The sequence below is a fragment of the Suncus etruscus genome, chromosome 3 (genome assembly GCF_024139225.1).
Source record: "Suncus etruscus isolate mSunEtr1 chromosome 3, mSunEtr1.pri.cur, whole genome shotgun sequence".
Taxonomy (NCBI): Eukaryota; Metazoa; Chordata; class Mammalia; order Eulipotyphla; family Soricidae; genus Suncus; species Suncus etruscus.
Window position 1 is genome coordinate 43613232 of NC_064850.1, and position 26144 is coordinate 43639375.

General features: G+C 36.7%; 3 non-coding genes across 3 annotated transcripts; all 3 read left to right on the forward strand.

The window, feature by feature from the left end:
- The first annotated feature begins 10916 nt into the window (after positions 1 to 10916).
- On the forward strand, positions 10917 to 10988 carry LOC126004985 (small nucleolar RNA SNORD113/SNORD114 family). The gene has a single exon (XR_007494174.1). It is a non-coding gene; the product is annotated as a small nucleolar RNA SNORD113/SNORD114 family (small nucleolar RNA).
- A 7578-nt stretch (positions 10989 to 18566) lies between these two features.
- Positions 18567 to 18641, forward strand: LOC126004980 (small nucleolar RNA SNORD113/SNORD114 family). Its single transcript, XR_007494170.1, has one exon. It is a non-coding gene; the product is annotated as a small nucleolar RNA SNORD113/SNORD114 family (small nucleolar RNA).
- A 3308-nt stretch (positions 18642 to 21949) lies between these two features.
- LOC126004981 (small nucleolar RNA SNORD113/SNORD114 family) lies at positions 21950 to 22024 on the forward strand. Its single transcript, XR_007494171.1, has one exon. It is a non-coding gene; the product is annotated as a small nucleolar RNA SNORD113/SNORD114 family (small nucleolar RNA).
- Positions 22025 to 26144: the final 4120 nt, after the last annotated feature.

The following is a 26144-nucleotide window of genomic DNA, read 5'->3' on the forward strand; positions in this document are numbered from 1 at the left end:
CTAGTTGGAAACAAGCTAGTGGGAGTTAAGAGTGTCCAGGGGAGCCCATTAGATTCATGTCTTTGAAGTCATCAAGTTGAAGTTTCAAAGACAACAAATATAAAAGGACACAGATAATTTGGTGGGAACAGCACATAGGAAGTTGGTAATATTTTTATTGTTCAAGTGTAGGACTTTGAATTTAATAATTATATATTGGTGTGAATCATTGAATAAATTTTATGATACCCCAAAATGGCTTATACATGAGGGCAAGTCATTGACAATGTGAATTGTGAGTTGTGACCACCTTTCCCTACCCGCTATGGTACCCAAATGAAAACGGGATTAGTGTTTTCATGCCCTATATTATAATTATTATAAAATTATAGTATAGTATACATATTTCAATTCTAGTTTTCAGATGAAGAATTTGCCATTTTACATACGAGTTTATTGTCATTTAGATATAAATGGTATTCTGTTTGATTGTCCATTAAATTTATATGTTACATTTAATTCAGAAAGAAATGAATTAATGGGCAAAATTCCTCAGTAGTACTTGGAAATACAATGAGGAATAATGAAAAGAGAAATGTAATGAGAATGATAGAGTCACAAAGAAAGTTAAAAGTACAGTTTTGGGTAAGAATTGGGCATGAAATCAAAAGATCAGACCAGTGCAGCACAAGTGAGTCTCATGAAAATAAGTATGATCTCAAGGATTTTAACCGAATTGTGGAGAGATTATGGTTTCCCACCTGTAACAGTAACAAGCCTTATTCTTGAGTTGGGTAATTTAGTGATAGCTGTTCTGTTGCTTGAAATTAAAAAAAAATCAGTAAATGAAGACAAGTACAATTTTAACACTAATAATGAGATTGCATGGTCTTCCATGTTTATGATTAATCTGGCAACACAAAGCTCACATGTATTAAAAAGGAGATAATAGGGGAATGGAGTATCGACTCTTTTGTTTACAATATGGACATATTGTGGCCAACTTAATTTTTCACTGAGGGCTAGAATTATGGTCATTATTTCCTTGGCTAGAGAACAGAGAACATGACACAAGGCCTAGAAAAGTTTGTATTCTTACTTTGCAGATTTTGCATTAATTTTTCAGAACTTCTTTACCCAATGGGTGCATGCATGTGTATGTGTAGAAATAAATACCAAGTGGGGGGATCATGGCAGGAACCAGAGTTTGGGGTTTATCCTTTTTGGGGATCACATAATATTCTCTCCTACTCTAACATTCACATTTTTGTAGATGCTCTCCTTCCTGATAAGAATGGAGGTTAGGGACTTGGTGGAATTGAAGAGTGTAGCAGAACATCGTGCTGTGTTGGTGAGGGTCCACAATGGGTCAGAACTGGTCTTATTGTGACTGTCCAATGAAAACACATTGAGCAGAGAGCATTGGATACACACAATCCAAGCAGGGATTTGGACACATCCTTTAGATACCTTAAGGGTGCATTGGAAGCAGTGTCAGGGGAGTGAGTGTGAACAGATAGATGACCCCTTCCTCAGTATCATTCAGCACATTCTGGGCCTTTGTACTTCATGGGTCTGAACTGAATTCAGATTCGTGCATGTGAAAATTATGGAAAGGCAGCTATTACTAAGGAAGGACTCAGTGATATGTGACAATGAGAGGTCGGTGTTTTCCATGAATCTTTTTAGCTCCGAGGGCATTTAAAGATGCAAGTGAAATTTTATTTTTTTGTGACACAAGAAAAAAGTATTCAGAATCTTAGGTTTATATTACCGTATTTGCCGGCGTATAAAACGACTGGGCTTATAAGATGATCCCCTAATTTTGCAGTTAAAGCATAGGTTTAGGCCTATATTCGCTGTATCAGACAACGTTCCTGTGCTGCAACTGTATGTACCACAGTGAGCCAATCACAACAAGCAAAGGTTCAAAGGTTCTACTGTAATAGACTTCCTCTCTGACTCTGGCCAATCTGAGCAGGCTTTTTACAGTGTAGATTCGGGTCCAGAACATTGTCTAATTTGCTTGGATTGGCTGAGTTAGAGAGGCGGTCCGAGCAGCCTTGCAGTGATTGGTGCAGGATCGAGTTGGAAAATTCGTTTTGTGGCAATATTCAGACAATTTTCGTTTAGCAGCATATTGAAACATTTTTCGGGATATACTCGGCGTATAAGATGACCCCCGATTTTCGGTTGACCTTTTTTTTGTTTCAAAAGTCGTCTTATATGCAGGAAAATACGGTACAGACATAAAGTATTTCAGTGGTCTAGAGAAAAGGCAAAGCAAGGAGGGTGTTTGCCTTGCAAGCAGATGACCTGCAAGTTCAGTCCTGGCACCCTTTAGTGCCCCGTAAGACCAAGAGTGATTACTGAAGCATGAGACAGGAGTAACCCAAGTACCATTATTTGAGTGAACCTGAAAATAAAAGGAGAGAAAAGAAAACATCATACTTGAGGAATCTCGAACACCCCATAATGATAAAAGGCAGAAGCTGGAGTAAAGGAAACAGTGAGGTGACTGAGAAGGGCACCAATGACTTTGGGGCTGTGCAGTCACACTGATAGCACAGACAGAGAGTAAAGGCTTAGAATCTCAGAATCTGTCCTAAATACCAACCGTGAACCAGTTCAACATGAACTCTTTTTTTAATTAATACCCATGAAATAAGGTATGATGTAAATGAAAGTTTTATTATTTTTAGCAGGGAGTAGATAGAGAGGTTTATCCTTAACAAGTGTCACAATAATGAGGGTTTATGAGAAAGGCAAAATATTTGCATAAACAAACAAGTAAGGCTAATTGCACAAAGAACAGTCATGGAGCCAGGATAATAACATAATTGATGACAATTGTCGTAATTCATTGTGATCATGTGATCAGATGTTAATAGTATTCAACGTTTTTAGACAGTGAATGATTATAATAATATGGCATTATAATTAAACATTGTTGTAAAGGAACAAATGAATAGATCCGTATCTTATTGAAAAAAATATAAATCACACCAATGAAGTTCTAATTTTTTTAAATTTATACAAATATCTATCTCTATACGCTTTGGGGCCATACCTCAAACTAGTTAGACATATTTAGTCATTTAATGCAATTTTGTTAGTTTTTTAATACTATATAGTGTTGGGTCTTCACTCACACCTCTATGTATATGCATTTTACCTACCAAATAAATTCTAGCAGATTCACCCTCTAATTTTTTTCACTCAAGTCCTCCTACCTCTTTTCTGCTGGTAACTACCAAATTGCTCACAGGGTTTAGGAGAATTTTGGGGGAGTGGAAGGTACACCAGTAGTGCTCAGAAATCATTCCTGGAGGGGATCAGAGGATTATATGGGGTGTTGGGGATCAAACCCGGGTCAGGCATGTACAAGGCAAACATTTTACCTACCATACTATCTTTCCAGCTCAAATTTTGGTGTTTTGTTTTGTTTTGGGGACACACCTGGCAGCACTCAGGGGTTACTCCTGGCTCTGCACTCAGAAATTATTCCTGGCAGGCATGGGAGACTATATGGGATGCCAGGGATCGTTCCTAGGTCTGCTGCATGCAAGGCAAACACCCTACCTCCTGTGCTGCCACTATGGCTCCTGTATCCTCATTTTCTTTTTTTATTGTTATTTTTTGACCATACCTACGGATGCTCAAGGTTTACTCCTAGCTCTGCACTAAGGAATTTCTGCTGGCAGTACTTGGGGGACCAAATGGGTTGTGGCATGGGATTGAACTTGGGTCTGTCACATGCAAGGCAAGCACCCTACTCACTATACTATCTCTCTGGCTCCTCCTCATTATTTTTAGAGACTACTTTTTTTTTTACCTTAATGATTAATATACTATAGTTGATTTAATAAAGCCTAAGGATATATCTTTAATGCCTATGTGCTTAAGAAATATAAAGATTGGCTCTCATAGTGATTTAGTAAATAAGTGATTAAAATAGAAAATATATGCACCATAGTAAGTAGCAGTCAAAGTTTATGGTCTTAAGTGACTTTGTTCCTGAATATTCATGAATAAAATTTACAGTAATAAAAGTCACATAAATGCATAAAAATGCTATCGTATATAACCCATTATAGGAATAGGATATAAACCATAGATAGTGGAGGCTAAGTTTGTACAATTGATGATTTCTTAGGAAAATGTGGGAGATACACTTTCAGAGATATTTGCAATTTTTTTCTTTTCCATCTTTTTATTTATAATTAAAATTTTTTATTTTGTATGTATGATCTTAAAGGATGTGTGAGCATGTGAAGGTAAGGTGTTCAACAACAGGCCAAAGTATCTAATTATGCCATGAGTGTAAATATTAATTTTACATGGGTCACACCATATAGTACTGCTCAGGGCTGACTCCTGGCTCTGCACTCAGGGATCACTCCTGGCACTACTCAGAGGACCATACAGGATGCCAGAAATTGAACCTGGTTTGGCTACTCACAAAGCCATTATCTACCTGTTATATTATTAATTACTTAGCTCCAAAATGTTTGTTCTTGTCTGATACAATGGGTTTCCCTCAACAAATAGATCACAGCATTAGATCCTTCCAAAAGATAATATGGGTCATTCATAGCTAAGAAGTCATAACTACTGCTTTTTATTGTTGTCTTAATTAGAGAATGACCAAAAAGTTCTAGAAAGAAGCACTGATTCAATACTGAGACCATGTAAATCAATATTGACAATGTGTCCTAGATCAATGTGGACTCTATGGTCACCTGCCATTAATCAAACTCTATTAATTAAGTTCTATACACACATATGTGTCATCTAAAAGTCTTTAGTTTTTACATCCTCATATTCTTTTCACCTTTTTATTGGTGTATCATTCATTTACAGTAGTACAGAATTTCTTAAATTTCACTTTATGGTAGACTTATTCTGTGATTCATGATCCAGTTAATAGTGGGTTCTTATGTTTTCTATCCTAACTCTGCACACCTCATCTGTGCACCCACTTGCCTCTCTGTGTCCTGGTCTCACTGTACACATACCCCCCCTTTGAGGACTCCAATGCCACCCCCTAATGGACTTCTTTAGACCCATTACTCCAACCCACTGCGCTTTCTCTCAGGTTCCCATTATTATTTTTAGTGACTCTTAGGAGCTTGTTTTGTTGCTTCTTGCCACTTCATTTGCTTTTGTTACCATTATTCCTCATATATTGGAGGATATCTCCTCATTTTCTTTAACTTTATTCCTTATCTCATTTCATATAATCACAAATAATCACAGGACATATGCCTTTATTTTTTTTTAAATTCCATACCAGATAATCTGTAATATTTTATTCATCACTTTACATACTAAAAGTAAAAGTTCTGAGAAAATTATGTAGAAAGAAATGTGGCTCAGATAAACTTTGCTCATCAGTTCTACAAATACTTTTTATACAAATTTATACTTTTATAAATTAAACTGTTTTGAAAACAGAAAAAGATCAAACTGATATCAAAATATGAAAATATGTGTGTTTTTATGCTTCTTTTCTCAGTGTATTTGGATTTTTTGTTTAAGGCATTTTTTATTTACAATGTTTTTCATAGTTGAATTTTAGACATACAATTTTCAGACACCTTTATTTTTTAACTAAGAATTTTTATTAAATACCTGTGAAATATAGCATTAAAAAGTTGTTAATGGTTGAGTTTAATTCATCCAGTGACCCAATACTCATCCCCCCATCAATATTCATTTTCTCCACTAATTTCCCCAGTTACTCTCCATGAGACCACTCATTTTGTCCATAATTTAATCCTTTTAATGGCAGAGTAGTATTCCATTGAATATACATGCCACAAAACTTCTTTATCCAATCTTGCATCCTTGGATGGGAAATAGATTCCTTGCTTTGCCAATTGTGAATAATGTTACTTTGATCATAGAATGTTATTGTAAGATAACACTGAGGTGGTGGATAATAAGGAATATCCCTTTCTAGTTTTTAAAAAGGAAACTTAATACCATTTTCCATAAAAGCTGCTTCATCCCATCAATTATGTCTTTTTTCCCCCCTCCATATTACTGTCAAGATTTTTTTATTTCTAGGAGGTTGGAAAACATTTGTTAGTTAGAATATCACCCCAGGATGTGTTTCTCATGACTGTGAGTGAGGTGGGATCTAATGGTAGATTTGATTTGTACTTTCTTAGTAATAGGTGATGCTCAGCATTATATTTTTTACATAAGAAGATATTCAATATTCTTATCTTAGATTCTCTGTTTACTTTGCTATAACTGTGCTATTATATGGAAGGAAGGAGTTTATTTAGATAGATATTATGCAAAACAATGTGAAACAGGACAATGAACAATATCTGTTAGGAACCAAATAATTTCATGACTTCTTTTAGACATAAATGTTGGCAGATAAATAGAAATGTGCCATTGGGTCCTAAGACTTTATTGGAGGTTCCAGTATCACAACATATATTTTGAAGAGGTGTGAAGTTATAATTCTTTTTTTTTTTTGGTTTTTGAGCCACACCCGGCGGTGCTCAGGGGTTACTCCTGGCTGTCTGCTCAGAAATAGCTCCTGGCAGGCACAGGGGACCGACCATATGGGACACTGGGATTCGAACCAACCGGGATTCGAACCAACCACCTTTGGTCCTGGATCGGCTACTTGCAAGGCAAACACCGCTGTGCTATCTCTCCGGGCCCTGAAGTTATAATTCTTAAACAAATGTTACCTCGAAAAAAAAAAAGGGAAAAACAAAAGAAAGAAAATGATAGATGTCTCCTATTTTAGGTAAAATACACACAAAAAATTCTATGGAGATATTCTTTGAAAAATGGGTAGGTAGTTAATCTATTTCTTGCCTAATTATATACATGAATAAATAAATGAAAATTAGACTTCAAAATCAGAAAAAAGTTGTGCATCACGCATGCGACTTTGCCATAAAACAAAGATGTACATTTATCCAATTTTATGCAAGTAGAGCCCACGAAGAAACATTCACTGAGCTGTGAAATTTTTGAATAGGGAAGATGTAGACAGATATTTATTTATAATAGCTAATGGTTCTTATCTTATTGGTGTTCATTGTATGACTTAAAAGAGGAATTAATTTAATGAATAAAGCCATGATGAGATTATGAAACAAATCTGTATTCCTGCTAGTGGTTTAAGTCTAACTTGCCTAAAAAGTTGACTTAACTGAGGCCTTTTCTTCCTTTTAAGAGTCTGCATTTTGCTTTGCCCAGTAGACACACCATATTGAGTAAATCACTCTCTGGTGCTAAAGATCATGACTTGCAAACTCAGTGATTAAGGAGAAAAGAGATTCATGAGGATAATAGCTCCAGTTGATGTGCTTGGGTTGGAGGCTTGGTTTAGGGATGTTGCTTGTGTAGTTCAAAGTATTAGATGGATATATTGATAATTAAAGCCAAGGTCACACCCACACTGACCAGCTCAGAATGGAGACTTTTAACATGTCTGATTTAATGCTACTTAAATCAAACTATGTAGGATACATATTATTTTATCCATATTAAGGGCCCTTTCACAGTTAAAAAGCTTTTTCAATGCAATTCACTTAAATCCATCGCTTGATAAAGATGTGTGCTGTTAATTCTTGGTGGGATGAGCATATATGAAGAAAACATGAACAAGTTACTTCATGTGTAATGGAAGGCAACTCTTGGTGGTGTTTCATAGAACATTCAGCAACACATGATTATTAAGGTCCTTAATAATGATTGATGAGGCTGCGAACTCTGGTGAGAGAGGATGCAGGGGGACTGTAGCATTTGTTAAACTTATTTTATTTCATTTAGTAGTTACAAATTTGGGTTTAGCAATGTTTATTACACTTGGGGCCAGAGTGATTGTACAGTAAGTAGGTGCTCGCCTTGTACCTGGACAACCTGGGTTTCTTTTTCTATTCTTTTTTTCTCTTTTTGATAGCTAAAAACCTAAAGCTTTATTTATTTTTTTCTTTTAATTCCCATCACCAATATCCCAAGTGTCCCTCCTCCCCACCCCACACTGGCCTGTACTCTAGACAAACTTTCTACCTCCCTCATTCAGTCACATTTTGTTATGATAGTCCTCAATGTAATTTTTTTCTGTGACTGACTGCACCCAACAATCTCTTTGGTGAGTTTTATGTCAGAAGCTAGACCCTCTGGTCCCCCTCTATTTTGTCTCTGAGAATCATTACACAAATGTTTTTCATTTTTCTCAAAACCCATAGATGAGAGAGACCATTCTATGTTTATATCTCTCTCTGACTTATTTCACTCAGCATAATAGATTCCATCTATATCCATATATAGGAAAAATTCATGACTTCATCTCTTCTGACGGCTGCATAATATTCCATTGTATATATGTACCATAGTTTCTTTAGCCATTCATCTATTGAGGGGCTTCTAGTCTGTTTCCAGAATCTGGCTATTGTAAACAATGCTGCAATGAATATAGGTGTGAGGAAGGTTTTCATCCCTGATATCCCATTTGGTCCCTTGAGCCCCTACCAGGAGTGATTTTTGAGCACAGAACCATGAGTAATCCTTGAGTACTTTTGGGTTGGTGTTACCCTAAAGCAACAAAAACAAAAATTAAACACAGTCAATTTACAAAAGCAGAGCCATCTTTGGGTCAATAATGGGAATGTGATAAAAACCAAAGTGTTTGATTCATCTAGATACTATGGGTCTGATGAATAAAAATGTTAAATTAATGTTGTTCCATGATCCATTTATCTTTTTTTCTAGAGGTATAATTGACGTACAGATCTTTTTTTTTACGTACAGATCTTTATACATGTACTACAATAGTGTTATGACTTAAACTACAACTCTTGGAAATTATTACTAAAAATTTGAAACAAGAAAAAAATTTTCCCTTACCTTTATTTTTGTTACTTTTGGGACCACACAGGGTAATGCTCAAGGCTTATTCTTGTTCTGTGCTCAGGGATCACTCCTGACAGGGCTCAGGGGACCCTATGTGGTGCTGGGTATCGAACCAATTTTGCCATGTACAAGGCAAGAGCCTTTGTCTTGACTTTCTGTTTTATTTTGGGGGGGGGAGGGGCACACCTGGTGACGCTCAGGGGTTATTCCTGGCTATGCACTCAGAAGCCGCTACTGTCTTGGGGGACCATATGGGATGCTGGGGATTGAACAGAGGTCCATCCTGGATCAGCCTTATGCAAGGTAAACATAAACACAAACATAAACACCCTATCCCTATTGCTCCGGTTCCTGTTTTGACTTTATGAACCTCCTCTTGGATTTTTATTTATCTCATAATCTTTTTTTTTTCTTTTTGGTTTTTGGGTCACACCCGGCAGCACTCAGGGGTTACTCCTGGCTTCATGCTCAGAAATCGCTCCTGGCAGGCTCGGGGGACCATATGGGATGCCGGGATTCGAACACATGACTTTCTGCATGAAAGGCAAACGCCTTACCTCCATGCTATTTCTCCGGCCCTTATCTCATAATCTTATTTAATCAGTAATAATAAAGATTTTAAGTTTTGCCTCTGAGTACTGAACGTAGGGACTCATATATAAAGGCCAAAATTCAAACCCTCAATTTAAGGTATTTACTAACCACAAAATTAAGCCAAAGGAATAAATAACTGAAGCCATTAATAACAAAAAAGCAAAGGTTGTAACTCAGAGAAAAATAATGAAAACTCACCCAAGTTTATATTTAACTCAATTTTGTGCAACCAAGGTCTATTAAAAATAGTGGAGGGTTTTTAATTCAGTTTTATACTTTTTTACACATTTTAAAAATATTTATAAAATATAAATATATCTCATTACTAAAACATTTATATTATTATAAATACCATTACTATTATTACATATTAGTACGTGTATACTAACACCATAAAACGAACCAATCCTCCTCAAATCTTAAACCAGGATGCTAATCTAGGTTTCTTCTTTCCCCCTGTCTTGTACCCCCCCAGCTCTTTTACCTTGAAGAAATGCTAAAATTCCTCCATACAAAGTAAAATGTTACAAAATTAAAAATGTCTTCTTTGACATGGGTTGGTTGTTCACCCTCTGGTGTTTGTATGTATGTTACCCACTAACCTAGTGGCTTAAAACAGCAAATCAGGGGGCCGGTGAGATAGCATGGAGGTAAGGCGTTTGCCTTTCATGCAGAAGGTCATAAGTTCGAATCCGGCTTTCCCATATGGTATCTCTTGCCTGCCAGGAGCAATTTTTGAGCATGGAGCCAGGAGTTTCCCTTGAGCACTACCAGGTATGACCCAAAAACTACAAAAAAAAAAAAAAAAAAAAGCACATCAACATTTGTGGGAACCCTGCTTTTTTCTGGGGCAGGAGTCCAAGAGTGGACCAGTGCTGTGGTCAGTTCTACCTGAGTTTGGACTCTTTCTGTCAGTACCTGAGATCTGCTGCTGGTCCTTGTAGGATTATGGTTTTCTTATGGGAACTGGAAAGTTGGTACTGGTGGTGGGAATGTGCTATTCTGTTCTCCGGGAATCCCTTAGGATGGTTTGAGTATCCTCACAATATGGTGGCTGACATTTACTAGGCCATTGAGAAGACAGCCAAGTCAATGCAGCTTAGTAACCTCTAGGATATTGCTGTTAACTTTTTGGATGTACATATTGACTAATACCTACGCATCATCATCTATGAATCACATATACAATATGCTTAGGGTAAGAGAGACAAAAACATGAATCAGGGACCAGAGTGGTGGAGCAGCAGCAGGGCGTTTGTCTTGCATGCGGCTGACCTAGGACGGACCTCGGTTCAATCCCCCAGCATTCCATATGGTTCCCCAAGTCATAGCCAGGAGTAACCCCTGAGCATCACCAGGTGTGGCCCCAAATCCAAAAACCAAAAAACACACACAAAAAAGTGAATCAATAAGCAAAAGTGTGATTAAGTACAGTGAGGGATGTCAAGTTCTGCACCAATGATGAGTATTCTGGGGTCCCTGAATCAATGGTTTTGATTAAACCCTGTAACTCTGAGGTCAGAGCTTAAGGCAGAAATGAATACTATTCAGGATTTTGGTCATAGGCCATAAATTCTATATGTCTGGATTGTATTACAGTTAGGGAATTACTAAAGATATGATAAAGACAGAGAGCCATATGTGATCTAATTAGTAGACAGCAGGAGGGTTTGCTTATTACTGAACTATTTCTAAAATACTTTGTTCCAGCATAAATTGAGTTTTGTTCTTTTTTTTTTTGGCCATAACTGGCAGTGCTTGGAGATCACTTGTGATGGGCCCAGATATCATACATGATTCCATAGATCCATCGCAGGTTGACTGCATTGAATCCAAGTGGACTCCCCATTATACTACTGGTCTAGACCAACATGACTTGATTTGATGCCTCTTTGGATAGTGATGATATTGATAAAACCAGCAATAAGTCCATATTGTTATCATTATTCATTGTTAGGAGATGCTGGTTGGTACAACCTGGGTAGAATTGGAAGGTATTCTGCTAAGTAAGAAGGGAAAAATAAACCCATCACTGAATGATCTCATTCATCTGTGGAATGTTAAGAAAAACTCAAATGATAAAACATTTCTTTTAGAGATACATTTCTAGGTTGTGCCAACACAGCTATCTATGGGGGTTATATGAGGGGGTCATGGTGATGGGGTACTGATCCTCTGCTGTAAGTACGTTGGTGAGTATAAAACAATAACATGGAAACTGTTCTCAAGTTGTTCCATAATAATAGAAAATAATAACAAAAACATGAAATCTGATCTTGTTGGTCATGTCTAGAATTCATGAACATATGAACACAGTGAATTTTATTTTGATTTCCAATTCATTTGCTTATGGATATTGAGAATAAGACAAGTAAAGCTACAAAATATCTTCACCTCTAAATGAATATTTTTAGAGAGAGAGAAAGAGAGCAAGCAGTATTTTTCTACCTATCACTCTTGCCGTTTGGCGTAGACAATTCTTTATTGGTGGGGGTGGGGGGGCTTTCCGGTATGTTGTAGGATATTCACCCATGCCAAACTGATCTCAACTTACTAGGTATGAACTCAATCCCTCTTTACCAGTTGTGAAAGTTAAAATCAAACATCTTCAGACTTTGGTATATGTCCTCTGGGGGGCAACATTATCCATGGTTGAGAATCACTGGGGTATAACATGAACCAATAAGGAACATGGATTTTTTTTTTTTTTTTTTTTTTTTTTGGTTTTTTTTGGGCCACACCCGGTAACGCTCAGGGGTTACTCCTGGCTATGCGCTCAGAAGTCGCTCCTGGCTTGGGGGACCATATGGGACGCCGGGGGATCGAACCGCGGTCCGTCTCCTAGGCTAGCGCAGGTAAGGCAGGCACCTTACCTCCAGCGCCACCGCCCGGCCAGGAACATGGATTTTTAAAAAAAGTAAATGTCTCTCCTCTTGCCTCTCACTGATGATCAAGCAAAGCGGAAAAGCCAACTTACCTCTTTTGTATTGCAGTTGAGGTCGTTGGTAGGTTGATGTTACTGGTTTTTCTCTGTAAAAATCCGGCTGAGTTAGAGATAGCACAGAGGCTAAGGCACTTTCCTGGCACCCCAGCAGTATCTATATTCCCCCAAGTATAGCTAGAGTCACCCCCTGAGCACAAAACCTGGAGTAACTCCTGATCCAGGTGTAGGCACCAAACCAAACTCAAAAGTAAACCCCAAAGTTGTTTTAATGAGCCATTAGTATAAATATGAATAAATAATAATGTAATATAAATCAATATAGAAAGTAAAGTTGAGTGAAAGTAGACCATAAGACCCTGATTAAAGTGTAGCCTTAATTAGACTTTCTGTTTAATCTAGTGCAGTATTTGTAACACTCTTGAAAATGTAGACTGCTTATCGGTCTCATTTTTAATTGAAATTTAATCAATGAACTATTGATTAATAAGGTCAGCTTGGGGAAATCACAGATTTATGTCTTTGTATGTGTTTCATCTTCTCCAGATCCAATACCACATATTGAGTACCATCCAGTTTAGAGTCTTTTCAGTTTTCTGCCACTTCAAGACAGAGGTCACAGTCATATATAATTTTATTGATAAAAGTCTTAGCTGTCATTTTTTTGGGTAAAAAGTATAGTAACCAAAATTCAAGGTCTTCATTGAGAGATTTATTCATGGGTTTTTAGTATTTTAGGGAAAGAAAGGACACATATATAGAGGAAATTCTGAAAGACCCTGCCTGGACCATGATTGAAATTTTATGAACCAAATTCCAATGAGACAACTCAATTAAGATTGTTAAGCAAATATATTGAGATAGGAGCGGTAGTACAGTGAGGAAGTGTAGAGTATTCATAGAATAATTCTAATACTCTACAATTCCCCCTTTTTATTTCTCACTCAATCACCCCCACCTGGAAGATCCAGGTGGGACAACAAGCACAGAACTAATAACAGAATAATTCTAAAAATACTCTACATGCAGTGGTCCTCAAACTATAGCCAGCGGGCCACATATTGTATTTGTATCTGTTTTGTTTCTTCATTGCAAAATAAGATATATGCAGGTGCATAAGAATTTGTTCATAAGTTTTGTTTTTACTATAGTCAGACCCTCCAATGGTCTGAGGGACCATTGGCCCCCTGTTTAAAAAGTTTGAGGACCCCTGCCAGGGAAGCACTTGCCTTGCATGTAGTTGGCCAACAATTCAATTATTGACACTATATTTTGTCTGTCTGTCTGTCTGTCTGTCTGTCTGTCTGTCTGTCTGTCTGTCTGTCTGTCTATCTATCTATCTGTCTGTCTGTCTGTCTGTCTGTCTGTCTGTCTGTCTGTCTGTCTGTCTGCTGGCCTAATCCTATCTATCTATCTATCTATCTATCTATCTCTATCTATCTATCTATCTATCTGTCTGTCTGTCTGTCTATCAGCCTGATCCCTGCTATGAGTGATCTCCAAGCTTAGCCAGGAGGAAGCCCTTAGAACATCTGGGTTTGGCCCCAAAACAAAATAAAAAAATATGACAGAATATTTAAATCTCAGAGTTTATATTATTGCACTTTAGTTTGAAATCATTGCTAATTTCCTTTTTCTCTACAAATAATGTCTGATGTGGGTTATTTTCCAATGGGCACATGATGGTAGACTCTATTCCTTTTCTGTATGATATGTTCAATGTAGACAAATTAATTGAAAAGTATAGATTGATACTTTATAAGATTTATTGTACTATTGATGCTTAGATTGATTGTTTAGATAGATTGATATTTTATAAGAATGATTTGAATTTCTGGAGTGAGTATAAAATCACTACAGCAAGTAGGGCACTTGCCTCATATACAGTAGATCAGAGTTTGATTCCTTTCTTCTCATAAAGTCTTTTGAGCCCCACCAGGAGTGATCCCTGAACACAGAGCCAAGAGCAAGTTATGAACACCTTATGTTCCCCTCCCCCAGAAAAAGGAATGAAAGAAAAAGATGTCAAAAATCCAGCAAGTTAATGAATTTGTATGTGTGACATTGAGCTTCATCTGCTAATCTTAACAATTTGAAGTTTTTATCATTGGGATTTGAGGATGTTTTGTGTATTGATTTAGTTGTTAGTTAGTGAGTCAGTAATGAAATCAATAAACAAGTACCAAGTGTTCAGTTTCCTGTGGTGTGTGAAAAAAGAATTTTGGCTTAGCCAATTTTTGTTTTCCCTTTTTTAATAAAAACATAAAAGTTGCTGGGGTCCATTTTTTTTTTTTTGAGAAACAAGGCCCATCTAATTCTTGGTCTTTTGAGCTTCTTGAGAATGGTAGCTACATTTATAAGGAGAGTTATATGTGAATTCATGAATAAGATATGCAAATGAAGGATTGATTCAGTCAACCTTAGGAGACTTTCTAATGAAGCCATGCTTTGGAGTCATTTATTTGGCAGTTATATTGTTCCAAGAAAATAGTGACTTACCTGGGTTATGGTTTTGCTGTGGTGTGGTGCCATGTATTTTATTTTTCATGTTTTAAAAGTTTGGAATTTACTTTTGGCTTATAGTACTATTATCCATGATTTCCCATGTTCATTTTTCCAGCACCACACTAATTCTTAGTGGTCCTTCTACCCTCAAACACCCTAAACCCACCCCAAGCCTCCAATTTAACTGTGTGGGTCAGTTTTCCTATTATGTTGCCTTAGGGTTTTTGTTGCTGCCTCACCATATCTTTAGGTTCCATGTATGAGAGGGATCATTCTGGGTCTGTCCCTTTCACTCCTACTGACTACACTTAGCATCATATCCTTTATGACTACAAAATTGCATGATTTATTACTTTCTTAGAGTTTCCATATGCTCATTGTGTATATGGATGGTTATATGTGTCTTTGAGAGTTATTCAGTTCTCTCTAAAAGACATATTGCTCCAGTTGGGGTCTGAAGTGATAGCATAGATGGGAAGACATTTGCCTTGCACGTGACCAACCTGGGTTTGATCCCCAGCATCCCATATGGTCCTTCAAGCCTGGTATGAGTGATTTCTGAGTGCAGAGCCAAGAGTAACCTGAGTGCTGCTGGATGTAGCCAAAAAAAAAAAAAGTACACACACACACACACACACACAGTTGTATAAATTAGGGACTTTACCCTTTTAGATAAAGAACATATGAAAGCAACTTCAAGTTGATGCTGTTCTTCATAGGTAGCAGATATTTAAAAAAATGTTTGTTTCCACAAACATTTGTGGATTTTTTTTTTAGTTTTAGGTTTTGGGCCATACTACCCACTGTTCTATCTCTCTGCCCTCTCACTTCTGTACATTTTTATTTTTATTTTTAATTTTTTTTGAGTTGGGGCCACACCTGGTGATGATGCCCAGGGTTAACTCCTGGTTCTGCTCTCAGGGATCACTCTTAGTTCATGGGACCATATATTAGGTGCCGGAGATCCAGTATCCCCAATTCTCAGGGGCTGTTGGGTAGGGACATACAATGCTAGGAACTAAACAAGGGCTTCACACATTCAAAGCATTATCTGTAGCATGTCTCCACTCTGAATTGGACTTTTTGAGTAAATGACACAGTAGTATATATTTCTCTCTTGACTTATTTATCAAAATATCATTTCCTCCTAGCTCATCCATGCATTCTTTTTTGCAGATATATAACAGTCCATTACTTATGTTCAATTTCTTCATACGGCAAGAGACATCAATCTTTTTTTGTTTGGGTGCCACAGACAACAATTTTCAGGGGTGATTCCTGGTTCTGAACTCATTCTTGATGGTGCTCAGGGGACCATATGGGATGACAGGGATTGAACCCAGGTTGGGTACATGCAAGGCAAATGCCCTTCCCACTGTGTTATCTCCCAGGACCAAACTTTCTTTTTGAATACACGTAATCCCTGATATGAATTTCTCTCCCAGAGTTGCTTTTATTATATCTACCTTTGAAAGAAGCAGGAAATACACACACAGATCATTGATGGAGTATATATTTCCATCAGGGTTTTATCCATATGGTAGCAGGTTGCATCAAATTAAACATGCTCAATTTTATTAACAACCCAAACATGACTTTGTTATTTCTATAACTAGCAAGAAGCTAGAAACTATCCTTCAGTGTTTATTTCTAGTTTCTTGGTATTCACAGCACCCTTAACTTTGTAAGCAATTTAATAATAGTGCTATTATTATATGACCTAGAATATAATAAAGAATTAAAAATGAAAAAAGAATTCAAAAGGTTAAACTAAACTATGCCAAAGCCCAGGTTAGAGAGGATAGTTTTATGAGACTGGGATAATTAGTCATTTGTGTTTTCATTTCTGATGTTTATAGAAAGGACATATTTTTCTCTCCCTCTCATTTTTGAGAAGCTACATAAAAATCCTTGCATGTCAGATTTTAGGTCTTAATTGCTATCTGGTTTGATATGTGACTTAAAATACAGAGTGATGGGGCCGGCGAGGTGGCGCTGGAGGTAAGCGCCTTGCAAGCGCTAGCCAAGGAAGGACCACGGTTAGATCCCCCAGCGTCCCATATGGTCCCCCCAAGCCAGGGGCAATTTCTGAGTGCTCAGCCAGGAGTAACTCCTGAGCATCAAACGAGTGTGGTCTGAAAAACAAAAAACAAAAAACAACAACAACAAAAAAGATACAGAGCGATATAATGAATATTGGGTCAAATAGAGTTAATGGAATTATTAAATAGGTTAATTCATAGACATAGAAAGTCAAAATGAACCAGTACTGAAGATATAAAATAGGATTTAAAAGTGGATATTCTATAAAAGTTACATCAAATAATTCTTTACTCTGCTGAACTTTTCAAATATAGTTTGGTAGTTGTTGTAGTATGGTAACTTATATTTGAGGAGGCGTCATACTTCTAAAATATTCAGTCATTTTTAACTCATGTTATTTTAATAAAGAACAGCTGCAATATAATATCCATTTGATCATTTTTTGGGTATTTTTCTTGCAGAAGGTTTCAGCAGCAGTGACTGTCATAATTTGTAAAATTTAATTAGAGGGCTAATTAAGATGGATTAAAATGTGTCACAATATAATTAATTATTAGCTCATACTATGTATTTTTTAAAAAAGGGTTCACTCTCAATTTTCCTCTGCAGAATGGCCATAGCACAGAAGAAATTCACTTCCCACGGGCATGCAATGCTGTAGTTAAAAAAAAATACACACACACAACACAGAAAAAGGTGAGTAAGTTGTCAAGTTTTCACTGTCAATTGGTGACCTAAATCTGGAATTTTTTAGGAATATTTTAGAATAATTATAAATATTATATGTATTTTATTCTATTTAATATAAATTATCTATTGATAGAAAAGAATACATCTATGTACTATCTCTATTGGAAAACCTCAGTCCTTGTAAGTGGACCAATGTTGGGAATATACTCTGACTCAAAAACAATGTCTAGGGAACCGGAGAGATAGCATGAAGGTAGGACGTTTGCCTTGCATGCAGAAGGATGGTCGTTCAAATCCCGGTATCCCATATGGTCCCCTGAGCAGCCAGGAGCGATATTTGAGCATAGAGCCAGGAGTAACCCCTGAGTGCTGCCTAGTGTGACCCCAAAAACAAAAACAAACAATGTCTAACCAAACAACCCCAACCAAACAAAACAAAACAGAATTTGTTTCATCTCACTGGCACAGTTGATTTGATGAATCAAACACAGTCCTTTCTTTCATTTTTAAATCACTGAACACGATGATTGACTTTCCTCTCCGAAGAACTTCTGGAACATTCCATAGTAGTATAGCTCTGTAGGAGAAGGTTTTTTTCTGTTCACCATTCACCAAACTCAAGGTGCCGTGTTTGAACATTGCTGAAAGACGGTCAGCGATTTTATCACATTGAACTGTCTATGAAATAAGATCAAGTAAAATAATTCCCTGGGAGACCTGATGGGGGGAAGGTGAGGTAGCTAGGAAGCCTGGATATGAATTAATCTCACATGTTCATTGGGTCAATCTTCAAAGGAGCTTTAGGTTATTCCAGAGAGAAGAGCCACACAGGAAAGTGGCATTCCCAGAATCTTGTGATTCTATTACTATGGATAGGGGACAGGCCAGATAACTGGGTGAGATGTAAAAAACCAGTTGTACATGGACCAATGATGAGTACCATGGGGTATCTGAAACAGGACTTTTGATTAAACCCATAGGCAACTCTGAGGTCCACACAAAAGGTGCCTGGCTAGTAGCCATGTAAGAAAATCACCTGTGACTATGAAGTTTGTGTCTATGGGAGCAGAGGGTTGGGGAAATCTGTATTTCCATTATCAGGCCAACTCAGAAATGAAAGCAAAGGGTCAATGCATGGAAAATAGAGGACGTGCACAGATAATGAAAAATGGACTGAAATAGTGGTTATTGTTCCAATATAATTGCGTCTGACTCTCAATAAATGAATAGTCAATTTGACTGCTCTGGACGGGAACACAGACTCATTTGCACCGAGCAGTCGGGATGTTATGTGTTGGTGGTGGGCTTTAGAGAAATGAAAACACAGCTTCTTATAGAAATTCGTTTGCCAAATAGCCACCTAATTGGCATCCAAGCAGAGACCAAGAGAATGCCTTCTGTGACAATGATCAGAATAAATCCAATTTTAAAACTTATTTGATGATGGTGATGATTATTCTGTGTTATTCTTCACATTAAATAATGGAAGTCATGTCCATAAATAGTGATTATAGAGAAAGCAGGAGTCATTTTATATCTTTGTGTTCTTTTTCAAAACCAGTAAAGCCAGGGACCAATTAGTAATACATTTTTGATAGAAAGATCCAATTTTGCCTGGTTTCCTCATGATCTTTATGGGGAGGGGTATAATAATAATCTTATCGAGTCTCTTCTGTTTGTTGAAAAGTACACCTGGAACTTTGCAAGTTGTTGCAGTTTGGTTTTGGAGCTAGTGTTTATCCCTTTTGAGTTTTCTGAGAAAAAATGAGGACACCACATTAGCATTTCTGGAAAAATTAAATAAAAACAGTAATTTAGTGAGTCCTTAAAGTACCTATCGTGGAGTCTGATGTAGTGACACCACGAATCCCTGTTCGGTTCTGTATAAATAAATCCAAGAGAACAAACAAACAACAACAAAAACAAGGATAGATCTGTTGTTCTTAGTGGCTTTTCTCTATTTGGATAGTAAGTGAAATCAAATATCTCTAATTGTTAAGAATTTTTATTTGGTGTGGAGCAATGGATTTATTGGCATGCATGTTATTTAATCATAACATTTAAGTTAGTAAACACAAAATGTCATTCCTGGGAAAATGATGAGAATATGAGATGAAGTGGGGCGTAGGACTAATCGAGTCCTCTTGACACATTTCAGTTTTAAAAAGCTAATTCTATGTTCATTGTTTGGAAAAGTAGGTTTTTTTCCTAGAATAAACAGCACACAGTTGATTTAATCATTCTTTAATTGCAAAGCCTTGGGCTGTTACTTCTGGGACATACAGACTGATGTCAATAAACATCGTCAGTGCTGTTCCAGGCTTCCATGGGCATTATTGATGGGACCCCGACTAAATGATTTCAATTAAATAAATGCTTCAATAATACATGAAATGAAGGAATGCCAATTAGGAGCCAGGAGTGGAGTGATTCGTGAATTAAAATGTGTGATTAATTCAGTGCTGTCCAATTAAGACTGTTTTACAGTGAGCAAGGCTTTTTTTTTTTTTTTTTTTTTTTTTTTTTGCTTATTTTCAGAGCAGACTATTCTCCAGAGTTCTTTTTATATTTGTTTAATATATTCTTGGGATATTCTTGATCTGAGTGGTTAACTCTTTAAGATGGGAAGCGCTTTTCAAGATGGCAGATGCAGCTTTGGCCATAGTGGCCGAAGTCGCTAGATTTGTAGTTGCTGGATGCACCAAGTTATAACTCTATAAAAAATTGAATGACCGAGGATAGATTGGGTCTCAGGCTTGCTTTTCGTTTTTTGTTTTGGGGTCACACCTGGCAGCACTTAGGGGCTACTTTTGGCTCTATGCTCAGAAATCGCCCCCGGCAGGCTGGGAGGATCATATGGGATGCTGAGATTTGAACCACTGTCCTTCTCCATGCAAGGCAAATGCCTTAGCTGTGCTATTTCTCTGGCCCCTCAGGCTTGCTTTTGTACTCAGAGAATTTTAATTCCTAACTGGATTCCCTTCTTGTGCAAAAGAATCAAGTCTTTGTCTTTAGATGATCATTGGCTAATGAGATAATCTTGCTGATGGGATTGTTGTCTTTGATCTTGTAACTTGGATGTCTATCAGAAAAAGATAATTCCTCACTAGTCTCTGTAGCAATGGGCTCATAGATGTTCAGGTATCCTTGTTCCTGATCATATGTGGTTCATCTATATGGACTGGTGCAGTTGGATTAAATCAGTCTGTCTGTAAACAAACTGCCTAATAGATAAGGTCTACTTGTGGACAAAGAGTATGGAATAAAATATGAATATGATAATTACTCCACCAAAATCAATAAGTGGTCCTTTTCTGCCTGTTAGTATTTCTGCTTGTTAGTTGCTGGTTAGTATCCATAGTTAGTAGATCATAGTTTGAGTTTTGTGGTTGGTTATTTTTCCTTTAATTATGAAAAGGAGAAGTTTTATGTAGGTGTATTTTTGTAGTCAGATCATATTCTTAGACTTGACTCTTTATACCTACAAACTCAATACAGGGATAATAAAACATTATTATTATTATGATGATGATCTGAGGTTTATTGTGATGTAGTTTTGCCTTGATGCATTTAAAAGGAAATGTAAATTTAGTAACAATCTGCCTATGGTGCCCAGTGTGACTATCAAAAAATTCTATTCTATCAAAAAATGATGTTCTGAGCATAAAAACTCAGCTAAATAAATCCTCTTTTTTATACTCTTTGGATAGTTTGCACATGTAGTGTTTGTTAGCTGAAGAATTTTGGAAGTAGTAATTGTTTACTACTTACATGGGATCAGATACTCTTTAAGTATGAATTCAGTCATGGGAACACGTTATAAACCAAAAAGTGATTCAAATCAGCACAACTGAGATCATTTGAAAAGCAGCTGTGCTATATGTTTCTCTAAGCAGGTAAATATTATTCTTTATTGTTTACTCTGGTTGGTTTAAGTGTTCCCATTTGGATAGAATTGCTGGGAATCCCTTGGGGGTAAGGTCAGAGGTGACTAAATATGGTGGTTTAATTATTATTTTTAATAATAATTTTAAACCATCCTGTGAATAAATTAAATTAAAAAGAGTAATATAGAAAGTGGTTTTGGGCTTCAAAGAAAAAAGGGATGTTACCCCATTCCTTCATGTGACTTTGAGGGCCAATTAAAATCTTGTCTGTTAGCATTGTAGGCCAAGATTCAATTATCTGGATTGGGGAGACTTTTGTTGTTGTTGTTGTTGTTAGTTTTATTTTGCTTTTTAAGTTGTAAGACATATCATGAATCAGTAAATCAGTTGATACATAGAAAACCCAAATTTCCCAGCATGGACCAATGATGAATGTCATGGGTTTTCTGAAACAGGAATTTTTATTAAACCCATCTGCAACTCTGAGGTCCATGACAGAGAAGCACATTATTCTTTTGGTTGGAAATTTGCCCACAGCATGCTAGTCTTGGGCTTTTGTGTTTTGGGGGAATGAATTGCTTTGTTCTAATGCAGTTAGCCCACCAAGAACAGAGTATGTCAAGGAATACAGAATGAGAGATCTGTGAGTGGCTTGGAGGGCATGTAACTAAACATCAGTTATGAAAGGAATAATTTGGGGTGTCTTCGTCCCCACCAATTAGGTAATTAAGTGCCCATCAATTAGTCAAGGCTCTTATCACATTAGTTCAAAATATATGGCCATCTGTACCTAAGAGTTGAAAATTTTGTTTTGTGTTGAGGCAGATTGCCAGTTGATCATTCTATTAAGACAAGGCAATGCATTTGCATAGAGTTTATTGAGTAACTTTATTGTTAAAGAGGCAGAGCATGGAGCCAGGAGAAAACCATTTTATACAAACACATTTATGATCCGTGTTATCTTTTATGCCATTTTGTCTGTGCCAACATTAAAGCAACCAGTTGCTGTCCCCATGGAAAATCACATAGGACAAAAGCAAATGTTATTTGGAATCCTGATCCAATGCAGGTGTGATTCATGCTGAGCAAAGTATCATGAGTTGTGACCAAATATATACATTGACATCCCCATACGACTTCTGACAAGGCAGCCAGAACACAGCCATAGACAGCATGGGATTGTTTGTAAATATTTTGATTCCTCATGTCTTCCCCAGCACCTGTCTTTAAAACATGAGCTCTTGTTCCCTCTGTGGCTGCAGCTGGATCTTTGGAAAGAGCAATATTTGAGGGTTATTGAAATTTGGGGGGGTATTTCTTTTAGAAAAAGGGAAGGAATGCTCCTATTATTAGTAATAAATCAGTGAGTGAATTAAGACCTATAATATGTAGGTCCAACATGGACTATTGGTGAGATTAATCTCCCATCTTTGAGGATAAATCCATACAATTTAGTTCAATCAAAGCAAAGCTTCTTGGCTTTTAACTCTATGTACAGGAATTAGAAGAAGGGATCACCTGTATTTCTACTTATTCTTTTGGTTTACTGCTAGGTCCAATTGTGTTCATTCTATTATTTAAAAGAATTGTGCAAGGTAGAAACATAATAAGTATGAAATGGACATGTCTTTCCAAATGTTGAAAACAGGCTACCAAGTTAGCCTGATTGAGTTTTTTCTATTCTATGCTTCCTTGAAGATAGCTAAATATAAATGCATTTGCTTTTGACTTCCAGAATGAACATTTTTTGAGGTACATAGCCAATCTCTGTTTAAAGACAAAAAAGATTATTGCATGTAACACTCAAGACATATGTTCTAGGAACTTGGTTTGGGTTTTTAACCTAGAGATTTAGAAGATTGTTACATACAGAGACAATTCAAAAATGCCTATGTACTGTCTAGGGGTAGAAATAGGTTATTAATTTGAAATGGAAAGAAAACCATTTCATTGTGACTGACTTAATCATAACAAAAGGTAGAAAGTATTTCAGGCACTTTCAGAATATTCAAATATTTTATCTCCTTTTTTATTTAGTTGATTTCAAGCATGTATTCATATATATCTTTATAGATTATTGACCTATTGAAGTACAGAATATAAGAAAATAGAAACATTTGGTATTTTTAAGTTAGGACATAAAATTCAGTGTATTGTATCATCTTTAAAATATGGTGTTATGGGGCCAAAGTATAGTGGGAGGGCACTTGTTTTGCTTGTAGCCGACCCTGATTTGATCCCTGGCATCCCACATGGTCTCCCAAGAACTTCTAGGAGTAATTTATGAGTGCAGAGCAAGAAGTAATCCCTGAACATTACTGGGTAATCCCTGAACATTCCTCCAAATAAAAAAAAAGATGCATGTGAATATTAAACGCAAGAGGTCAAGTATGGTCTAGAGGTCATTAATTCCTAAGTGCAAATGCTATGATATGGTGCCCAAAGACAAAATGACCTTTCACAGACTACTTAGGAATCTAGGTTTTAGTTTTATTTTCCTAGTTTATGGACATCAGTTGTATTATTATTCGTGAATCAATGCATAAATGGAAAACATTATGTTAAGTAAAGACACCAGATCCAAAGTTTGAATCAATGATAACTAGGCTCGGGGCTCTTGAATAAAATATCTTCATTAAACTCAGCCTGCAATTCTGAGGGGCATTTTGTCTGGGGGAATTATTTGAGAGAAAGTTAGACATAGTCAAAGATTGTATCTTGGGTATTTTAGTTGTTCATGAATATGGATCGTATTGTTAGTGGTAAATCAATGTATGAATAAAATATAAACAGAGTAGGGCTATCAAGTATCAAGTTATTAAAGGGACTAATGAACTAAATACATTAGTACATTCCCCAAAATGTGAGTTAAAAAATAAACTAAGGCTATTCCTTCTTTGCAAAGCTATGGGCAGAAATGTCCATATTTCTGAAGTTGGTGGTGGGTTTCTTGTGGCTTCCCCCCTTGTGGCTTTTTTTATTTTATGTATTTATTTTTGCTGTGATTTTTTTAAAAAGGAATACATAAATACATGAATACATACATGAAATACATACATGAAATAATAGTATGATAAGTCCTACTTATCATATCATAGCTTATTTTAGTAATAATAAGTTAATTTGCCAATAATAAAAAAATGAAATAGAGAGACTGAAGAGATAGGACACTTGCCTGGCATGCAGCAGCCCAGGTTTGAATTCCAGGATCCCTGGTCCTGAGCACAGAGCCAGGAGTAATTCCTGAATATTGGGTGTGGTATTCAGGGTATGGACCTCAGACAAACAATAATTAGGAAAAAAATAATTAGAAAATTTTCATGCTGTGTTAGATGTTGAAAATGCCTAAGCATGAACTTTAAAAATATAATTAGAATGAAGAGGAATGTTCTTGTTTTAACCAATTTTAATTTATAAAGAAAATTACAAAAGAATGTGGTTGATGATTTTCATGAGTTAGTGGGTCAATGGCAGTGTCTAAATTTGCACTTCTTCTTTTTGAAATCTGTCCAAACAAAAACAAATAAATTGGAGTGAGAGTCATAGGCCAGTGAGAAAGCATTGCCTTGCATCTGGCTCACCTGAGTTTGATCCCCAGCATCTCATATGGTCCCCTGTGTACCACTTTGGTTATTCCTGAGTTATTCAGAAGTAAGATCAGAGCACCACTGGGTATGACCCTAAAAGAAAACAATACCTAAAAGGAAAAAAAACACCCTAACCAACCAAACAAACAACAAACAACCTAAGAACATGAAATATAAACAAAATGATTAAGCTCCAGGGGTCAAGAAGTAGAAACTGGGGTCCAAGAGATAGTACAGTGGGGAAGACTTTGGCCTTGCACATGGCCTATTGAACATGGTTCAATACCCAGCATCCTTTGTGGCTCACACAAGCCTGCCAGGAGGGATTTCTGAGCATTGAACTACACATAACCCTCAAGTACTAATGGATGTGACACCAAAACGAAGCAAAAAATATAAAAATCAATTTCATGCAATTAAGATTTATTGATCTTTTATGTGCAAAGCATTTCAGTAAATGCCATAAATACCATATATCCTGTGTTTTGAGCTTCACAGCCAGTGAAAGCATTTCCATATTTGTAGTGATTTAGATTGTTTAGAGGAATTTCTTAGAATTTAGAACATCATTGGGCCAGAGAGATGTAGCACAGCAGGAAGGGTCTTGCCTTGCATATAGGAGACTCAGATTTGATCCCTGGTATTCCCTATGGCCCTGAGACCCACTGGGAGTAATTCTTGAGTGCAGGACCAACAGTCAGCCCTGAATATTGCCAAATGTGGCTTAGAATGTAGAAGTTAGTATCTATATTCTGATTTGGGGATACCATTGTGATTTTAATTGATAGTTAGTATGCCAATGTGGTTTTTAATTCTTCATTATGCCATGCTGAAAATCAAACTTATTCAGTGAATGGGATCCAATCATAGACTAGTTCAATTCCCGGTGCTAACTAGAAATAACTCTTTTGCTGAGATCTGTCATCAAGGCTCTGTAAGAAATTAGTGTAGACCAAGATTTTAGTGGATCAATTATTCTTGGGAGCTTCTGATTGACCAGGTGAATGGAGGTGAGTGTGCCATATG